General features: G+C 41.0%; 1 protein-coding gene across 1 annotated transcript in view; it reads right to left on the minus strand.

Moving 5' to 3' along the window:
- Positions 1–16,548, minus strand: part of slc2a9l2 (solute carrier family 2 member 9, like 2) — a 98,911-nt gene that overhangs the window by 546 nt on the left and 81,817 nt on the right. The window lies entirely within an intron of this gene.

Genomic DNA, 16,548 nt, shown 5'->3' on the forward strand with positions numbered 1-16,548 from the left:
CCCAGAGACAAATCCTACAAATTTTCTGCCATCCTAAACTCTTGCCAACTCCAGAGAGACGTGTGGCATCTGTTTTGTCATCTGCCTGTGTTGATGTAACAACTCCATCATTCTCCAATCGAGGTCCCACAGGCTTCTGTCTGAGTCTAAGTGCAAGTCAGACAACACGTCTGCTTCAGATTCTTGAACATTATGCACGTGTTTGTGAGCTGAAAAACATCAAAGTACCAAAAGTATGAAAGCTAACCTTGTCCAGGGTGTTATGCCAATAATAGAGATTAGTGACAGATTTAAAAATACACACTGACTGATTACCCAGAGGGAGATTTAGAGATGGAGAGAGGGTTTGTCTGTGTGTGTGTGTGTGTGTGTGTGTGTGTGTGTGTGTGTGTGTGTGTGTGTGTGTGTGAGAGAGAGAGAGAGAGAGAGAGAGATTTTGTATGAGGCAGAATAAATTGAGTGACCCTTACCAGTGTGTAGCTGAGCTATAATACCTTACTCATGAGAGGACGGGATTCAAATGCAGCGCCATGTAACTGGCATTAGAAATGCAGTGTCCAAACAACCGTGACCTCATTGAGGAACTACTTACTGCTTTGATTTTAGCTGTTACATCACCACTGCTGCTGTCTCTGACACTGTTTTCCTCTATTGAGTGTATGTCATAATAGCACTGAAAAAGCAGAGCATCGTGCAAAGGGCCTGACCCAGTTTCCATGCCGCCTCAGTGACGTAACGCTCATCTGCAAAGTTAGCAAGTTCCTCAGAAAACACTGCCTTCCTCTACAGTTGTCATTTCAGATGAGTCATGGCACAAACAGGACATTTCTGCGTCCATTCCATCTGTCATTTATCGAATTTTGGCAAGGAAAATGAGACAGTCCCATCTTTGACACAGGGCTAAGCCTTTGATCTGCTGTGGTGACACAGCTGGGTTCAGTTTGCTGCACACACAAACAATTAGGCGTGCACACAAAGACTCATCTGTGGCTGCAGACCAACATGAACATAATACAAAGATGAAGCATATTTTCCTGTTTCATGCTCAGACACATGTTGGACCCAGAGTGATGTAATATAAAGGGAGAAGAAGGCACTTGCAGTGATGGCAAACCTTGAGTGGGACAGGACAGAACACTGCAAGACTGGATGGAATAAGAGAAGAGGATGGGACAGTCCAGGACAAATGCAAGACAGGACTGGATAGGACAAGCCAGTGCACGATGGGACAGAACAGGGCAGAAAAGATCAGTCCAGGACAGAACAGTTCAGGACGAAGTCAAGACAGGATGGGATGAGACAGAACAGTGTATGAAAGGACAAGACATGATGGGGGGAGACTGGACAGGTCGGAAAATACAGGCTAGTATGAGACAATCTGGTACAGAATAGGACAGATGAGTGCAGAACAACACAGGACATGAATGGACAGTTTGGGACATGACAGGGCAAGACTGGATTAGACAGGATAGGACAGAAAGGTGTAGGATGGCTATGATAGAACAGGATGATTCATGATCAATTCAGAATGGAAGAGGACAGAACAGTGGAAGACTGGACAGGATGGGACAGGATGGGACAGGATGGGACAGTCTAGGACGGGCCAGGACAAGAAAAGGATGGGACTGGACTAGACAGGATGCGATAGGGCAGGACAAGGCCGAACAGTGTAGGACAGGACAACCTAAGATAGAATAGTGCTAAACTGAATGGGACACAACAGGACCAGACGGCATAGGAGAGAGCAGTGCAGAACAAGAAAGGATAGGACAGGACACAAGAGTATGGAGTCAGACCGGACAGGATGGGACAGCGCAGGACAGGCCAGCAGTAAAGGAGAGGAGAATGTTTAAACACACACTGTGGATATAAATGTGATGGAGATCGTAAATGTCATGGTCCAGTGACCCGTTGCGGGGAAATATACTGTCACAGTCACTGGTTTCTCCAGCGAGAGTCATCGTCGATGGCTGGGGTGTAAACTGTGTGTGGGGATTATTTGCATGTGTGTGGGCTTTTATAGATTGTGTAGAATCTTCCCAGTTGGAGGTAAGGTCAGCATCTTTAGAGATTTTATGGATTACCATACGTCAATGCTGTGTCACATCAATGAATGGGAGGACAGCAACGGAAAGAAAAACATCATTTAGCATTTAGCAAAATCATTTAGCATCACGGCTATGGATGAGATGATCCTAACCCATTAGCAATGTGACTGAGTGTGACGGCTCATTAGTCTTCACAGTTGTCATAAACAAACAGTGCCTGTTATCATTGCACCATTTTATATTAGTGTCAATAAATCATCTGTTCTGTATGTTCACTGCATTTAGTTCAATGTTTGAAAGCAACTGGAAAAGGTCAAAGATAATCAATTGATTTTTAGATTGGTTTAATTAGTTTCAGAAGAAGAAAACGCAATATATCTAAAAATGTAAAAGTCTGGAGATGCATGGATTCACAGAATAGCACGCTGTGTTGTTTAAAGGCAAACTGTGATTTAGCAACAATTTAATTACTGTGAAACAGCATCAAGACAGTTAAAATTTAGGTGAACTTCAATGCTCATGCTGACCTTGGAAATGGCTGAATGGCCTGAAAGTTGAAGTTGAAAGTCTGAAGTAACTCATAATTGTACCCAAGGACACAACTTGAGTAAATGTGTTTAGTTACATTCTGATAAGATATGTGAAGCCCTTAAACTGCTCAGAAGAACAAACACATGTACATAAGAACCGGGCAACTGCTAAGAAAGACTGTGTCTTTGGCCCACAAGAAATATGAATAGCTTAGAAAATCTGATGTTTTTTTCTAAATCAAATTATCAAACAGTACATACACCTTACGCTGATATGATCAGTCAATTAATCAATTAGTTGAAAATTGATAATTTAAGTCACTTTTAAAATGTGATTTGCTGCTTTCCCCTTTAATGATTTTTAATTCATTTTGAATAAATTACTTGGGCTCTGGGTAACTGTGACAGCATTCCCCAGTTTGCATTTAGCACTACTTTTAATGCTGTACATACAGCCTGCTAATACTTACTTATATACTTTCACATAACATTTTCGATGCAGATTTTTCCTTGAAATAGAACACTTTTACAGTGTGGTATTAGTACTCTTACTAAATCAGTGTTTCCACTACCATTGCCTTGGGGGGTCAGGACTTCCAAACTCCTCAAAAAAAAAAAAAAAAAATGTTGGGAATTCTTTGTGTTCAGAGACCTTTATTTTGAAATTTTACTTTGGAATTACATGTTTGCTTCTTCTTCCTTCTCTTTACGCTCATCCTCCCTGTGCTATCATACAGCTGCGATGTCAGTGAAGACTTGTTTCAGTACTTAACCTGTTTTCGAAATCAGCTTTGCTAAGTGTTGATCTAACTGGTATAGCTTGTCTTGTATGAGTCCTGGCCCCTGAGGAAAGTAACTGGTCTCAAGTCAGTTATTATTGCAAAACAAAGTGATTCAAACAGCGACACTGCTGCAGTTGCATCAGCACCATGGACAGCACTACATATCAAACAAGCATGACTTTGTCAACCAGCAGCTGTTCCGCTCTCAGTCTGTGTCTAACTTGATATTAGGAAACATACTATGCTGAAAAAGACCCAATGCTCTTAAGTACCTAAATGCTGGAAGACAATTTAGAAAAACAACTATTAATGTAATTGGGCCTACTTCCTACACTTCTGGAAATAAACTGCTTAATTCTCCATGATGAGGTTTAGAAGAGCTGCTAAAGATGCACAATCCCATCCAGGTCTGAGGTACTTGCTGGAAGCAAAAATGGTGATCCAGGCCACAGTAGTGGTGGTGACGGAGATTACTGTGAACATTCAGTTAACATGGTAGCAGTGTGATATTATTGCCATTGCAGTTACTGCAACTGTTTATGTCGTGTATTCACACAGTCACACAGAAAATGCTGATCTCATTTTACAGTCCTCAAATGTTTTCTGTTAATGCTGCCAATCAGTAACAACTCACAGATATGCATGCATTTGTTTCTTTGTGCTTTACTGCACTGCTATGCTGTACCATTTGTACTACGTATTTTTTCCATTCTGCAAGTGAAAAGTTTAAATCTAAAATCAAAGATGGAAAGAAATTCAGAGCCTCTAACCCACAGTCTATCCCTCAAAGCAATCAACCCTGGGGAAACACTGTTAAGTAAAGGATTTCAGTACTTATGTCACATGTACTTGACTGTTCACTGTTTTCATCTTTCATTTCTTTAAAGCTCTATTCACTTCCAGAAATCTGCCACCAGATGTGAAATCAGTTCCGTCTTAAAGGAAAATTGCGACATTTGCTTTGCGACTGTTCGTATTATAATTCATAGACTGCGTACAACAGTCCTCTCTTTCTATTACTCCCAGCCTGTTTCTTCTACAGGGGGATTTCTGCCCATGGAATGAAACAAAGAGCAATGAGAAAGACAAGAAAAGGCCTTGCTTGTGCACAAATTTGAAATAAGACTATCAGTGTGGCGAACCACAATGGGCTGCGAACAGCGTGTCAGCTGAAAACAAACGACTGATGCTTGATATTCAACACAGTGTTTTGACATCAAAATCTCCCTCAGTAGCGGTTAAATAAGGTCAACTGCTGCGCTGCTGTTGAAAAACACTTGATGATTTCCTCATGGGAAAAATGTAAGAGATTGCTGTGTCCACAAACTGTGTTGTATCTTAGATATGACAATCGCAGCAATTTGAAAAGGAAAGGCTTTAGTCTCAGCTCAGCATTATCCTTAGTTCCACTGACCTGTCTTGTTCCTCTGTCTCACCGTGTCTTGTGTCTAGTGCCGTTTACACATCTGTGCTCCGTTTGACTTCATAGACATCATGCTTATCTCTCCAGGCCATACTTGGGTGATGATTCGATATGTATTGTGATTTTTAAGTATCGCGATGCAATATTATGATTTAGTGCAATTTTTCATTGTGTTACTTCCAAAAACAATGCATGCCATATCCCATTTAGACATTCTGAGTGAATGTCAGCAGCATCATTGCTGTACTGCATGGAAAAGTGTGATTTGCAGTCTCCCTTCCTTTTTCCTCTTTTGTGTACCAAAAAAAAAGGAAACTGCCACATTAAGCTGCTCATCAAGCTAGTACCATAAAAATATAATAAATGAAATAAGATGTTAGGGCAAAATGAATAAAGCCCTGAAAACTGTGTGAGACTTTAAATTAACATTCTTCATTTATCAAATTGAACTTGAAAACTGAGCTTTCAAAACACTGGACTTGACTTCATATAAAAGTGGTAAATAAAATGTACACAGATTGAAAAATATCTTTTTTAAATGCTACATTTAGGTGTTCCTGCATACTGTGAGTGTGTCCTCCTCTCCTGGCACACAATGTCTCCACCTAGTGGTGGCTCTGTTTTTGAACCTATTTGGAGTTTTGAGTTTGGACCCTCCGAGGTTGCCGTAGCTGGTCAGTGTGGAGGCTGCAGAATAACAGACTGAGTTAGCAATGTGAAGTCAGCAGCTATCTGCTTCCACAGAGAAGAGGAGATATATGTCTGATGAACTCACATGTGCTTTACGTTAAGCATGACAAGGAAAATGGATTGTTTGTTAAGATAATTATTGTGGTCACAATGGTCATTTCTGTGTCGGGCTGTGACACACTAATTTTGTCATCATGTGTTAACATCGAGCTAATGAACGAAGCACTTGTTAATATATAAATATACATATATAAATCACAACACAATTTTTTTCCAATGAATTGATTGCACTGGTTAAACAATGCAACTATTAATAATACACAGTTTATTATTGCCTAACTTCTTTTTACTCATTTCTCAAATGCCCCCCTTCTTTAACACCAAAAAGTTTTTTGCCCCTGCAGAAGCCCAAATGACACGTCAGAGGTGGTCTACCATAGAGGTGAAGGGATGTGATGGTGCAGCGGTGTGTTGTCTGAACAGGGGTCAAAGCTGGTTTCAGGTGCCAGCAAGTAACCTGTGAGTCACTGCTGTGATCTGGATGCCCAGTGTGTGCATAGGAGGAAGTCAGGCCAACAAAACCGACACAGCAATATTTGTGGCATTGGCTGGCTAAAAATAACCCTCTGTCGCTTTCTGTCTCTCACACTTGTCCACTCCTTCCTCGCCTTGGTCAGCCTTATCTCCCACACTCATTTTCTTTTGTCTCCGAATCCATTTCTTCAGGTCTCCCGTGGCATCTCTACCTCTTTGCTATATGCCTCCATTATCTGTCTAATTACATATTCAGCTCCACTTCTACTTGACCTTCCACTGACTAACATCTATTGCCACCAATTTCATTGTACATCCATCGGATTGAAGAAGCCATCTGTGTATTTTATTGTCACAATACACCTCTCCTCTCTCCTGTCTTCCTATCTGTGCACAACACAGGCAGGCAGACATGCTCGTATGTCCATATGTATATACATAAGCTCACTGGCTCCAATCAGGCGTTAGGGAATGAGGTGACATGTAGTGAGACAATGTTGATTTGTATAATTAGTGTCCTGTGGATCTGCTGACACTCTCCGGATGAGGTTCCACGTACCAATTTAGATCTGACACCTTCCTGACAACACAGCGAGCACCCTCTGATCATTAAAACTAATGAACACTGACGAGAAAGCTTACACAGGATTACATACGCTGAAATTCTCTGTCATGCTGAAACTGTCGGGAGTTCAACACATTTCTGTAAATGTTTTGAAATTACTTCCACAGTAGCACTTTTCTACTGAAGGCAGCAGATATCTCCTACCTGGTTATAGTGTGAGTGTTAACTGGGCACAAAAAGGCAAGTAAATGTTATGAGAAATGAAGAGTGAAAAATGTCTTAGAAATGAGCAATAATAGGGGCTTTATAGTGGAAAGCAGGATGTTTCGGTCACTTAAATTTTTGATGAAGACATGAAGTGGTGGGAAGATTCTGCTACAACATTTCAGAGCAATTGTTAAATATTAGACAAAATGTTACTTAAACAAAGCAAGACAATGCAGGTATTTGCACTAGGAAAACTGACAAAATCAGGTTTCAAGAAAAGTTCAATTTGTGATCTGATCTGTTCTCTTGTTAATGTTTTTTGTGGCCCGTTTGTGTTTCGTCTTAAAATCAATGAGACTAAAGTTAAAAAAAAAATTGACTGATCCTATAAGAGTAACAACTTCCACCTCGAAGAAACCACTGCTGAGTGTTTGATATGCCCTTTTCAGCTATTTTAGTTCTCACCCTTTGCCTCCCACACATGACACACTGGTGCAGCTGACTGAAAAGACAAAATTAGGCTTATCTGCAGGGGCTGCAGAGAAAACAGGCAGAAAACATTTGATAGAAGGTCAACTCACTACGATGTCCAGCACGCCGCAAGCGAAGTTTCACTCTGATCTCAAACTTCTGCGCTGACTTTTGTCTGACTCTTTCTGTTTCTCTGTGAACACGTCCTTCAAGTCACAGCAAGACAAGCCTTGCCTGTGTGTGCGTGCATGTGTATGTATGTGTCTTTGGCTGGAATTATACGTAAAAGTAAAGGTCGCAGCAGCAGCAGTGTGCTGGACAGTGATCGTACTGCACGGTGCTGAAGGAAGCATTCAGATCCTTTACTTAAGTAAAGGTACTAATACCACACTGGAAAAACTCCACTACAGGTAAACTGTAAAAGTCCTGCATTCAAAACCTTACTTAACTAAGTGTAATCAGCAAAAAATACTTAAAGGACTGATGTTTGAGATTTAGGGGGAAGTGGATTATAATCTTTTGTAGTTATGTTTTCATGAATCAGCCGAAAATGAGAATCATGTTTTTGCAACCTTAAAATGAGCTCTTTATATCTATAGAGGGAGCGGATCCTCTCTCATGGAGTCTGTCATGTTGCAACACCATGTTTGTACAGTAGTACTTGAGTAAATGCATTTATTTACGCTCCACCATTGGTACTATTGGTCCATAGTAAACTGCTCCTAGGAAACTGCATTTATACTAGATACACATATAGTCCAGTTCTAGATTTAACTGCTATCGTGGTCCCTTCACCCTCCCTCCCTCAACCTTGTGTAAGCATTTTCCTCACATCAGAGATTCTTTTTAGTGTTTTGTTTACCTTCACCATGTCTTAAACTATATCTGTAGCTTGAGAAAGTGGAACTAATGTCATCTATGGTGGATGAGCATTTTTCTATGATATATGTTGTATTCAGCTGCAGCAGTATGCCATTTAATGACCTGAGCTGTAATGTAACTATGCATGTGCACTTGTGCATGAACACAAATGAGACATGCTGTTCACTCAATGAAGTCATGCTATAGTGGAGATAGGTGTACTGTAATACAAGGTAATTATACTTCCCTGTGTAGTTCAGTCACATTAGGTTTATTGTTGGATAGAGCACAGTGATATGTTGATGAATTTCAGAGTCCCTACTCCTGTTTTTCAGAACTTAACAAGGTTATGCCCGAAACATCCTGTGCTCATGTCCTTTGTGCTTATCCTCAGCAGAGTGTGACTGTAACTGAATACTGCTAGCAAATGTCCTGATGAACGCCGGGGGCTAAATGCCTGCATCCAACTGCACTGACTAGAGGTCAGACTTATTCCTGAGTTACACAGCTATGATGCTCATGCATGCACACTATTTCTAAGCACAGAGGAATGTTTGTAAAATTCAGTGCACGACTAGAAATACAGATAAGGCACGCAAAAGAGCAATAGCCTCTGGATTAAACAAATTACCAGCTGTAGCATTTATTTAAATGAAGACGGGCACAGGAGTTATGAAATGACCCATGCTGAGCTTCGCGTTAATGTGATTAACGTGATTAAGCACGTGAGCACCAGCACTCCCACTCGTAGGTGTTCATGCAGATTCCATAATGCCGTCTGGTGTCTCAGTGCTGAAAATGTAGCAAATTAAATGCAATTACTCGGTGTGTTTATTAAGCAGAGACATATACACGTGTAGTTTCACCAGCTTCATGTCTCCTGTTTCTCAGATCTTTGAGGCATTTAAGTCTTTTCCTGCATTCAGTTTAAGTCAGTCAGTGTTTTGGGGATTCACTGCATGAAAAATTTCTCCATTATGTTGCCAAGACTGGAATTTCAATAAAGTACGTGATAAGGCATCCTTCAATACTCTGCATCTTAGGTATTCATTCAATCATAACTTTAAGTTATGGGTATGTCGTTGTGGTATGCAAAGCAACTGCTATGTTACAGACTGTGAAATAACCACCAAGAAAATATTACATTTTCTCCTCAATAAAATCTCTCTGAAAGAGAAAAGCCTTAAGCAAACTTCCTGCATCAGGTATTTCTATTAACAGGAAATTGTTGTCTGTAATCAGCTAAAAGCAAGCCCCTGCATCTTCCTGCAAATGAAGGCCAACGTGAAGAACTGCTTGAATAACTTGAGAAAACTGTGGCTTTCAGAGGGCATGATCTTCAGCGTACATATCTATATTTTCCAACTCACGAAGATTGAAATGTCAAATGCCATTAGGATCTAATGAGGGACAACTGGGACGTTATGACCGAGGGCAAAGTTCTGCCTCTATATAAAGCTGAGCTGAACTATGTCCTTGGCACAGAGGGCCATCAGAACAGACAGTAGGACTTCACTTCTGTCATACTATTAAATAAATAAAAATTCTAGCTACTCTCAGGTAGATATGTATCAGTTACACTGTAAATGCCATCATTATATGTCTTTCTAAGATGTTTTCAGCCAGTTTCCAGATAATGAATCACTGAATTTAGTTAAAGGCATTTTTGAGTGGAATGTTCATCACTGCCTAAATGAATAGGTCAGGACTTAAGAAATATTCTCTTTTTTCATCAAGGTAGATGATAAGTTGATATTGCTCTCATATCTGTGTGTTAACAACAAAGCTGTGGCTGAGAAATCAGCATTGGGGGAATGTAGCCAGTCTATCTATCTGTCCAGCATGTTGGCTGGCACTGCAAAGAGTCCACTAGAGAGTAATGTGTCAGTGTCACGGTTTCCCACACCTATGTCTGAAAAGTACATGTGTGTATGCAGGTGTAGTACCAGCAAGGGTGGATAATGACAGAAGCAAAGGACAAACGTAGTATAAAAGGCGGTAAAGTCCGTCTAAGGGTGGAGGTTACAATGGTGGAACACAGATGGCCTTCACACAGGAGACCAGGGTTTGATTCCCGAGTGAAACCAGTAGTAAATGTTGATGACACTTAACACGAAGACTAGTCTGGATCTCAAGAGTATTTCCAAATATGTCAAACTTTTACCTAACTAACCTTTGAGTAGCCTACAGAGCAGGACCCATGAGACATTTAGCCTAGCTTAGCATAGCAACATTTTTGAATAAACAACATTTATCCATGTACCCAGCACTCCTATGCAGAGCACCTATGGCTACAGCTTTGGCTAGCTTTATGTGCATGAGAAAGGGATCTCTCGTAGCGATGAAACCACAGTGAATTATTACCTGTCTCTGCAGTTCCCCCTCAGCTCTACAAACCTTTTTGGTGTCTTTTACCTCAGTGTTTAGGTTTTACAGCTCACATCTTAACTGTTCAGTGTCATTTTCAAAAGAAGCAGGAAGTTCGTTCAAGCAAAAAAGTCCTGGAAACACTGTAGAGTACTTATCTGCTCAGACCAGATGTCAGATAAAGAAACTGACTGGTGAACATAGTGGAGTGTTTGGCTAAGGAGATATTTCCATCAGGAATTGGTGGAGACCGAAAACAGAGCTAAAAGAGAGCGAATATTTGACTTACATGAATAAGTGGGACACAAACATCACTCAGTATCTGCTGAATGTGTAAATGGGCAACTGTTTGCAAACAAGTTCGAAATATCAATTTGAAAAATGTCAGTGTTGTACTGACAGCTTGTTTCAACCATCCCCAAGTGGCCAAAAAATCTATTATTGCAGGTTACACTTCCAACAGAAACTATGATATACACTTATGACAGAAACGATGTGTTGGAGAGAGAGCTGAATTAAGACTCAGAAGGGCACAATTTATGCTCGCTTGAATATGTAAAAGAGGTCAAGGGGACAGCAGATGAAGTTACATCTGCTCAGTGGGTCCCCCCAGCTAAAGTCCTTGGGTGAAAGACGTGTGTACTGCAGAGGCACAGAGAGGACGAGGATGTGACACTTTTAGGGAGAGGAGACATAAAAGCAGCACAAGGCTATTGCACAAGAGTGTGGGCAGTAACATGAAGAGCCAGACGTCTTAGATTTAATCATTTCAAACTGAATGTTACATTGATTTCTCCTCCTGCAATTTAATAACAACCTCTTAGCTGGTCTATAGAAGCACTCTTCAAACAGATAGAGCTGATGATATAATATAGGTCAAGGAAAGCATAAAAATGTCACATTTAGCGCACACAGTGATGATTCACCTGACTGTGTTGTTGTCAGATCGTCTTTACAGATAAACAACCTGTACTCATCACCTCCTGGTGGCGATGAGTGTAACGATTTGAATAGATCTGTGAAAGACAGATCACAGCCAGGTGGATCCAACTCTGTACACATTTAGGACACCCGCTGAGACGTTAAAGACAAAACATCAAAGAGAGAGGAAAAGAAAGCAGCAGACAGCGAGGGGGAGACAGTAAACAGAGAATACATATACAAAACTCCTTCCTCTTCTCTAGTCCGATACAAAAAGCTGACGCACATCGCCAGGCTCATTTTCTACTCAGTCTCACTGCAGTTCAACCTCGCTGTTCATTGCCAATTTGTCACATCTTCTATCCCTCTCAACAGCTTGCCCAATTCATTTACAGTAGCTCACTAAAAAGAGCACAAGTTTTAGTTTCTCTCTTGGAGCACTTAATGAGTCGATTCCTTCAGTATCTTTGGGAATAGTGGAGTTTAGAGTATTGACAAAGTAATTCTGCCATGAAACATGTACCACTCTGTGGGAATAACATTTGAATCCATAGAAGGAGGTGACTGAAATAGATTTGCAGTATCTTCACAAATGTGATATGGAAATACAGCATAAAGGGCTTGAGGGAATTGTGATGTACAGACGACGCAATAAATAAGAGACAACATATAGGAATTATCAATTAAAAAATAAAATCTCTCCTCTAGAACAATTTGTCTGAAAATACAGCTCCAGCATGCTCGTTTGGCCTGCTGTTAATCCAGAAAAGTGGTTACACTGTAGTAGACTGTAGTGAAGCACATGGCTCTGAAACCAAGCAGGAATTCAGAACTAAATGCAATATAAGCACCCTGCTTTTTTCTTTTTCTTTTTTTTTTGGAGCGGACAAAGTAATAGAAATGAAGTGGCGATGGTGACTTCAAAGTCCTGTCTGGGCTCAGCAAGAGAGAGACATGTACAAGCGGAGTGGAGTAGTGGATTTTCACTTGCCATGTCCTGTTGAGAACAGGTACAGCACCTTATTTTACACAAAAAATATGCAGATTTAAAAAAGCAAATAGATTGAAACTGCTTTTTACTTGTTATTTCATGGCTTATCCACAAGTTACTTCTTGCCACATGAAGACACCATTGACTGCAGTTTCCAGTAACCACGGTTGTGAGAATTACATCTCATCATATGCTTAGTATGATAGAAAGTGAAGAGAAAAATGAGGAGAAACCACAAATGAGCCACTTATTATGCACCAGAGTGCCTAAAAGTCATTTAAAAAGCAAACAGTGACGCCGACTGTGCTGGGATGTTTGTGTGGTAAATTCCATTTTTCAGGCAGTTTTTCATCTGATTGTCATCCTGATAGCTTGCATTACGCACCCTGAAGAGCTGGCACACAGGTTGAGAGTGTGGAGCGGCAGACATCTCCTGTCACTGCACACCATTCGATTCCCAGGGGCCACAAACACGGGGGCAGACCTCCTGTCCGGGGCGAATCCTCCAAACCTACAGGCTGTCAGCCGTGTTTGGCACAGATATTGTGCCTGCAGGCCACTGTGGATATGTCTTCTTCACAAACCAAAGCTCCAACAGTCCCCTCTCAGCCTGATTCCCACAGTGCTGCCAGAGGGACAGTTTGTATTCAAGGAATTTAACATCCTCTCTGAACGGTTAGCCCTCTGGACCTGGCTTGTGAGGGGACAAATTCAGATGTTGTCAGTCTGCCCACCAGCAAGATGGAAACCATTCAAATTATTCATGCTTGCTGGGCAAAGTGCCACATGTTTGGTGTAATAGCAGGCAAATTGTGGCAGTTCTCATGTGCTGTTCTTCTTGCAAGACATTACAAATGAAGGAAAAGCCTTCTTGCCTTTCAGAGGCCATAATGGCCCATATGCCAAGGTTTTATCAGTACCCACACTGGCTAACACAGGAGGTCTGCACCCTCTGCTGTGCTGCCCCATGTAGAGGGGACATCACAGACTCATTTTATCTAACAACCTGGTAATGATCTGGGATCTGACCTTGGTGTTGGATACAACATCCTTTAGCGTTGTTGCTGGAGACAGCTGTGCTGGTGGCAAACTGCAGAATACGCTCTGCCAGTTCACCCAAGGTGTTGAGTTCCTCCCTTCTCTGCATGTCAATAGGGCTGGTGGTGCTCCACTAACACCCACTCGCTTCTGAAGAGAAATCTAAATTGAATTTAATCTGCCCAGTGTGTTTGCTTAACTCTCACTGATTATGGTCTGCCCCAGCAAGGATAAGCTCATTTCTTATCAGTGGCACTTTGGTGTGTGGGGGATATTGGTGTGGCTCATGGACCACAGATTGCATTCTATACAGAATAATAATAACAGACCACCACATCACAGGCTTTGTTAAGGGGGTTCAATTCAGGGCATTTGCATCCTCAGACTCAGAGCAGATTACCTGGGGTACATAATCTCTTTGGGGTTGTCTGTTTGTGTAGATGGTCATGTCCCCTTGGAGGGTGTACGGGAGCTGTTCCTGTCTCCTGTACACACTGAATTAACTCAGAAAACTCAGCAGTTCTCTGCATTTATAGACTGCTTTGTACTTCTCAAGTGTTTGACAGATTCTCCTCATTTGATACTCTCCATGCTTTGAAATCGATTAACTGACAGGAGTACAACGGGGCAATGAAGACAAACTAAAAAGTGCTTTGGATAAAGCATTCAGCTATGTCCTTTTTCTCAGAATGTTTCTGAGTGTTCTCTAATGTCTTGTCGCATCTGTGAAATGCAAAAAGGCAGCAGAAGTCTGGGAATGATAACAGGATAAGAAGACAAACAAGGACCCAAAGCGTTTATGTTCGAGGCGGTGGGTTTGAGTCCTGTAGAAGTGGAAAAACTGCACACTATCTCAGATAAGTCTCACCATCAGTGGCACAAACACTGCATAGTACTACTCAAAGATAATATCTTACCATCAAACTTACATCAACATTATCTCCTGCATCTGTTCTTTAAAGACAAGTTTGTCTTCAGTAAGTGTAGTCAGTGATAATTATGGTGATTTCCTGATGAATGTTTTCAATCACTATTTGTTATTTATTTATTAATACTTACATATCTGTCCTCCATGTTTACCTCGTGGTTAGCTTTTTCTGGATGGATGCGTGGGATTGTTAAGGAGGCAATGGACATGGGAGAGAAGTGGATAAGGTGATGATGATGATGATGAGGGTATGTCATGTATACTGAAGCTTCTCTGCACATTTTCTGTTAAATTTACTTCAGAATAAAACTCTGCTGCTCCATCAATACATTTAATTCACTATGTATTTGTAGCTGGACATCAGTCATCATGAATCTGTAGGAGGCGTGGTGCTGCATGAATGCTCATACGAGGGTAATTTTTGAGAATTTTCATAGTTTTGAAAACAGACTAAAAAGAGCAGAAATTTCTCACTCAGAATTCAGACTCTAATATGGCATAGATGTAGAGTAAACTGAGAGTGATTTCAGACACAGCCTTTGAGTGAAAATCATTTGAGAAACACTAAAATCAAAGAGAATTGTTCCTACTGCAATAGAGCCAACCCACAAGGTTTTTTGCGACATAACACACTAAACTCAACTGAGAACTCAGCACCACACAACCAATCCGTCAAGTGTCCAAAGCCAAGCAGGCAATACCAAGCAATATTCTCTAATAGTATGAAAGCCAATTCTGAAGTGCACAAGCACAATGTACTCATAGAAAGTTGCTTCTGAAAAGAGACTGTAAAGTGAAAAACACTGAAGTTAAAGGTAAGAACTGAAGAGTGAAGATGAGAGTGAGAGACAGAGAAAAACAAGCTGTGAGGCCAAAGAAAGAGAGAGGACACAGAAGGGGTAAAATGAGACGAGGCAGTGATGTGGAGCCACCTGGAGCAACAGTCCGGTTTTAGAAGTTGAAAGAGGACCCTGCAGCTTCCAGGAAAAGCATTCCAGTTTCAGACACTAATAGGCCCTTCTGTCTGAAACTGTTGCATTTGCTTACACTCCACTCTTAAAAAACACATTTATATTCCTTAATAGCTTTGGGTATTTTCTTATGGAAGCTTTCGTCTTTTTTTGGAAAGCTTAAAACATGATAGTGGGCTAAGTAGGTATCTAATTCAGTGCTTGCTGGAAAAACACTTCCTACTTAAACCAAAATAAATGACAATTACTATCATTTCCTATTGTTTTGTCAGCAATCAGCAACTACAGCTGCTTTGAGGCTTTGAAAGTGCTTCTGTGTCAAATGCTCTATATTCAGATTTCCTGTAATGTCTCACCTTTCATCAGTAATACCTTGCTTATAAGGTCCACACTGGATCAGTTTAGCCACAGCGCTGCTAGGCACTCAAAGGCCTTTTGACAGAGCTCACAGCACAACAGAAAATCATGTACCTGATCCATGAGTGTAAGAGGGGGAAAAACAGACAGCCACTAAAGCACCGGTTGACAACTGCATCGAGCAAATAAGCGGATGACTAAAAAACACAGCAGACCCCTGTGAATTAGAGCTGCACTTCTGAAAAGTAGTATATGTCACAAGTAATCGATATTTTTAAACATGGTCAAAACTGAAGCAGCAGAGCACAACATAGCATCTCTCATTAGACTGCCTTCCTCTTAAATGTCCACGTCTTTTCAAACTCGATTTATAATGCAGGATTTTAAAGTAAAGTCCAGACTGAGATGACATGATGAGGTGGCTATTTTGCGAACTTTGGGAAACTTTGTCCAACATCCTAAGACACAGAAGACATTACACAACTGTTATCACAGACTCAGTACCTCTCATGATGACAAACTGAACGTTTAATGGGTGGAGCATCCCTTTGCACCATGTTTTACTGCCATTATCTTGCAGTTGAAGAGAAAATCTCACAGACTGTGACACTAACAAGGGAAATAAAAACAGCTAGTGGGGTAATAAAAGCAAATGCCTGGTGGAACCCCCTGTGTGGCTTAGCGGCTCCTCACTGCTCTTACAGCTGAGATGGTGATCCCACTGTCTTACAGTAAAGGACATTTTCATTGCCATGTCTGGTATTGTTAGGTCTTAACAATATGAATACGCAGAAAGCTACCTTCAAAAGTCAGTAGGGTTGCATGAAATGACTGCCGATTTTTTTCATCATTTTCCATATTTCC

This window comes from Chaetodon auriga, chromosome 2, assembly GCF_051107435.1.
Source record: "Chaetodon auriga isolate fChaAug3 chromosome 2, fChaAug3.hap1, whole genome shotgun sequence".
NCBI classification, from domain to species: Eukaryota; Metazoa; Chordata; class Actinopteri; order Chaetodontiformes; family Chaetodontidae; genus Chaetodon; species Chaetodon auriga.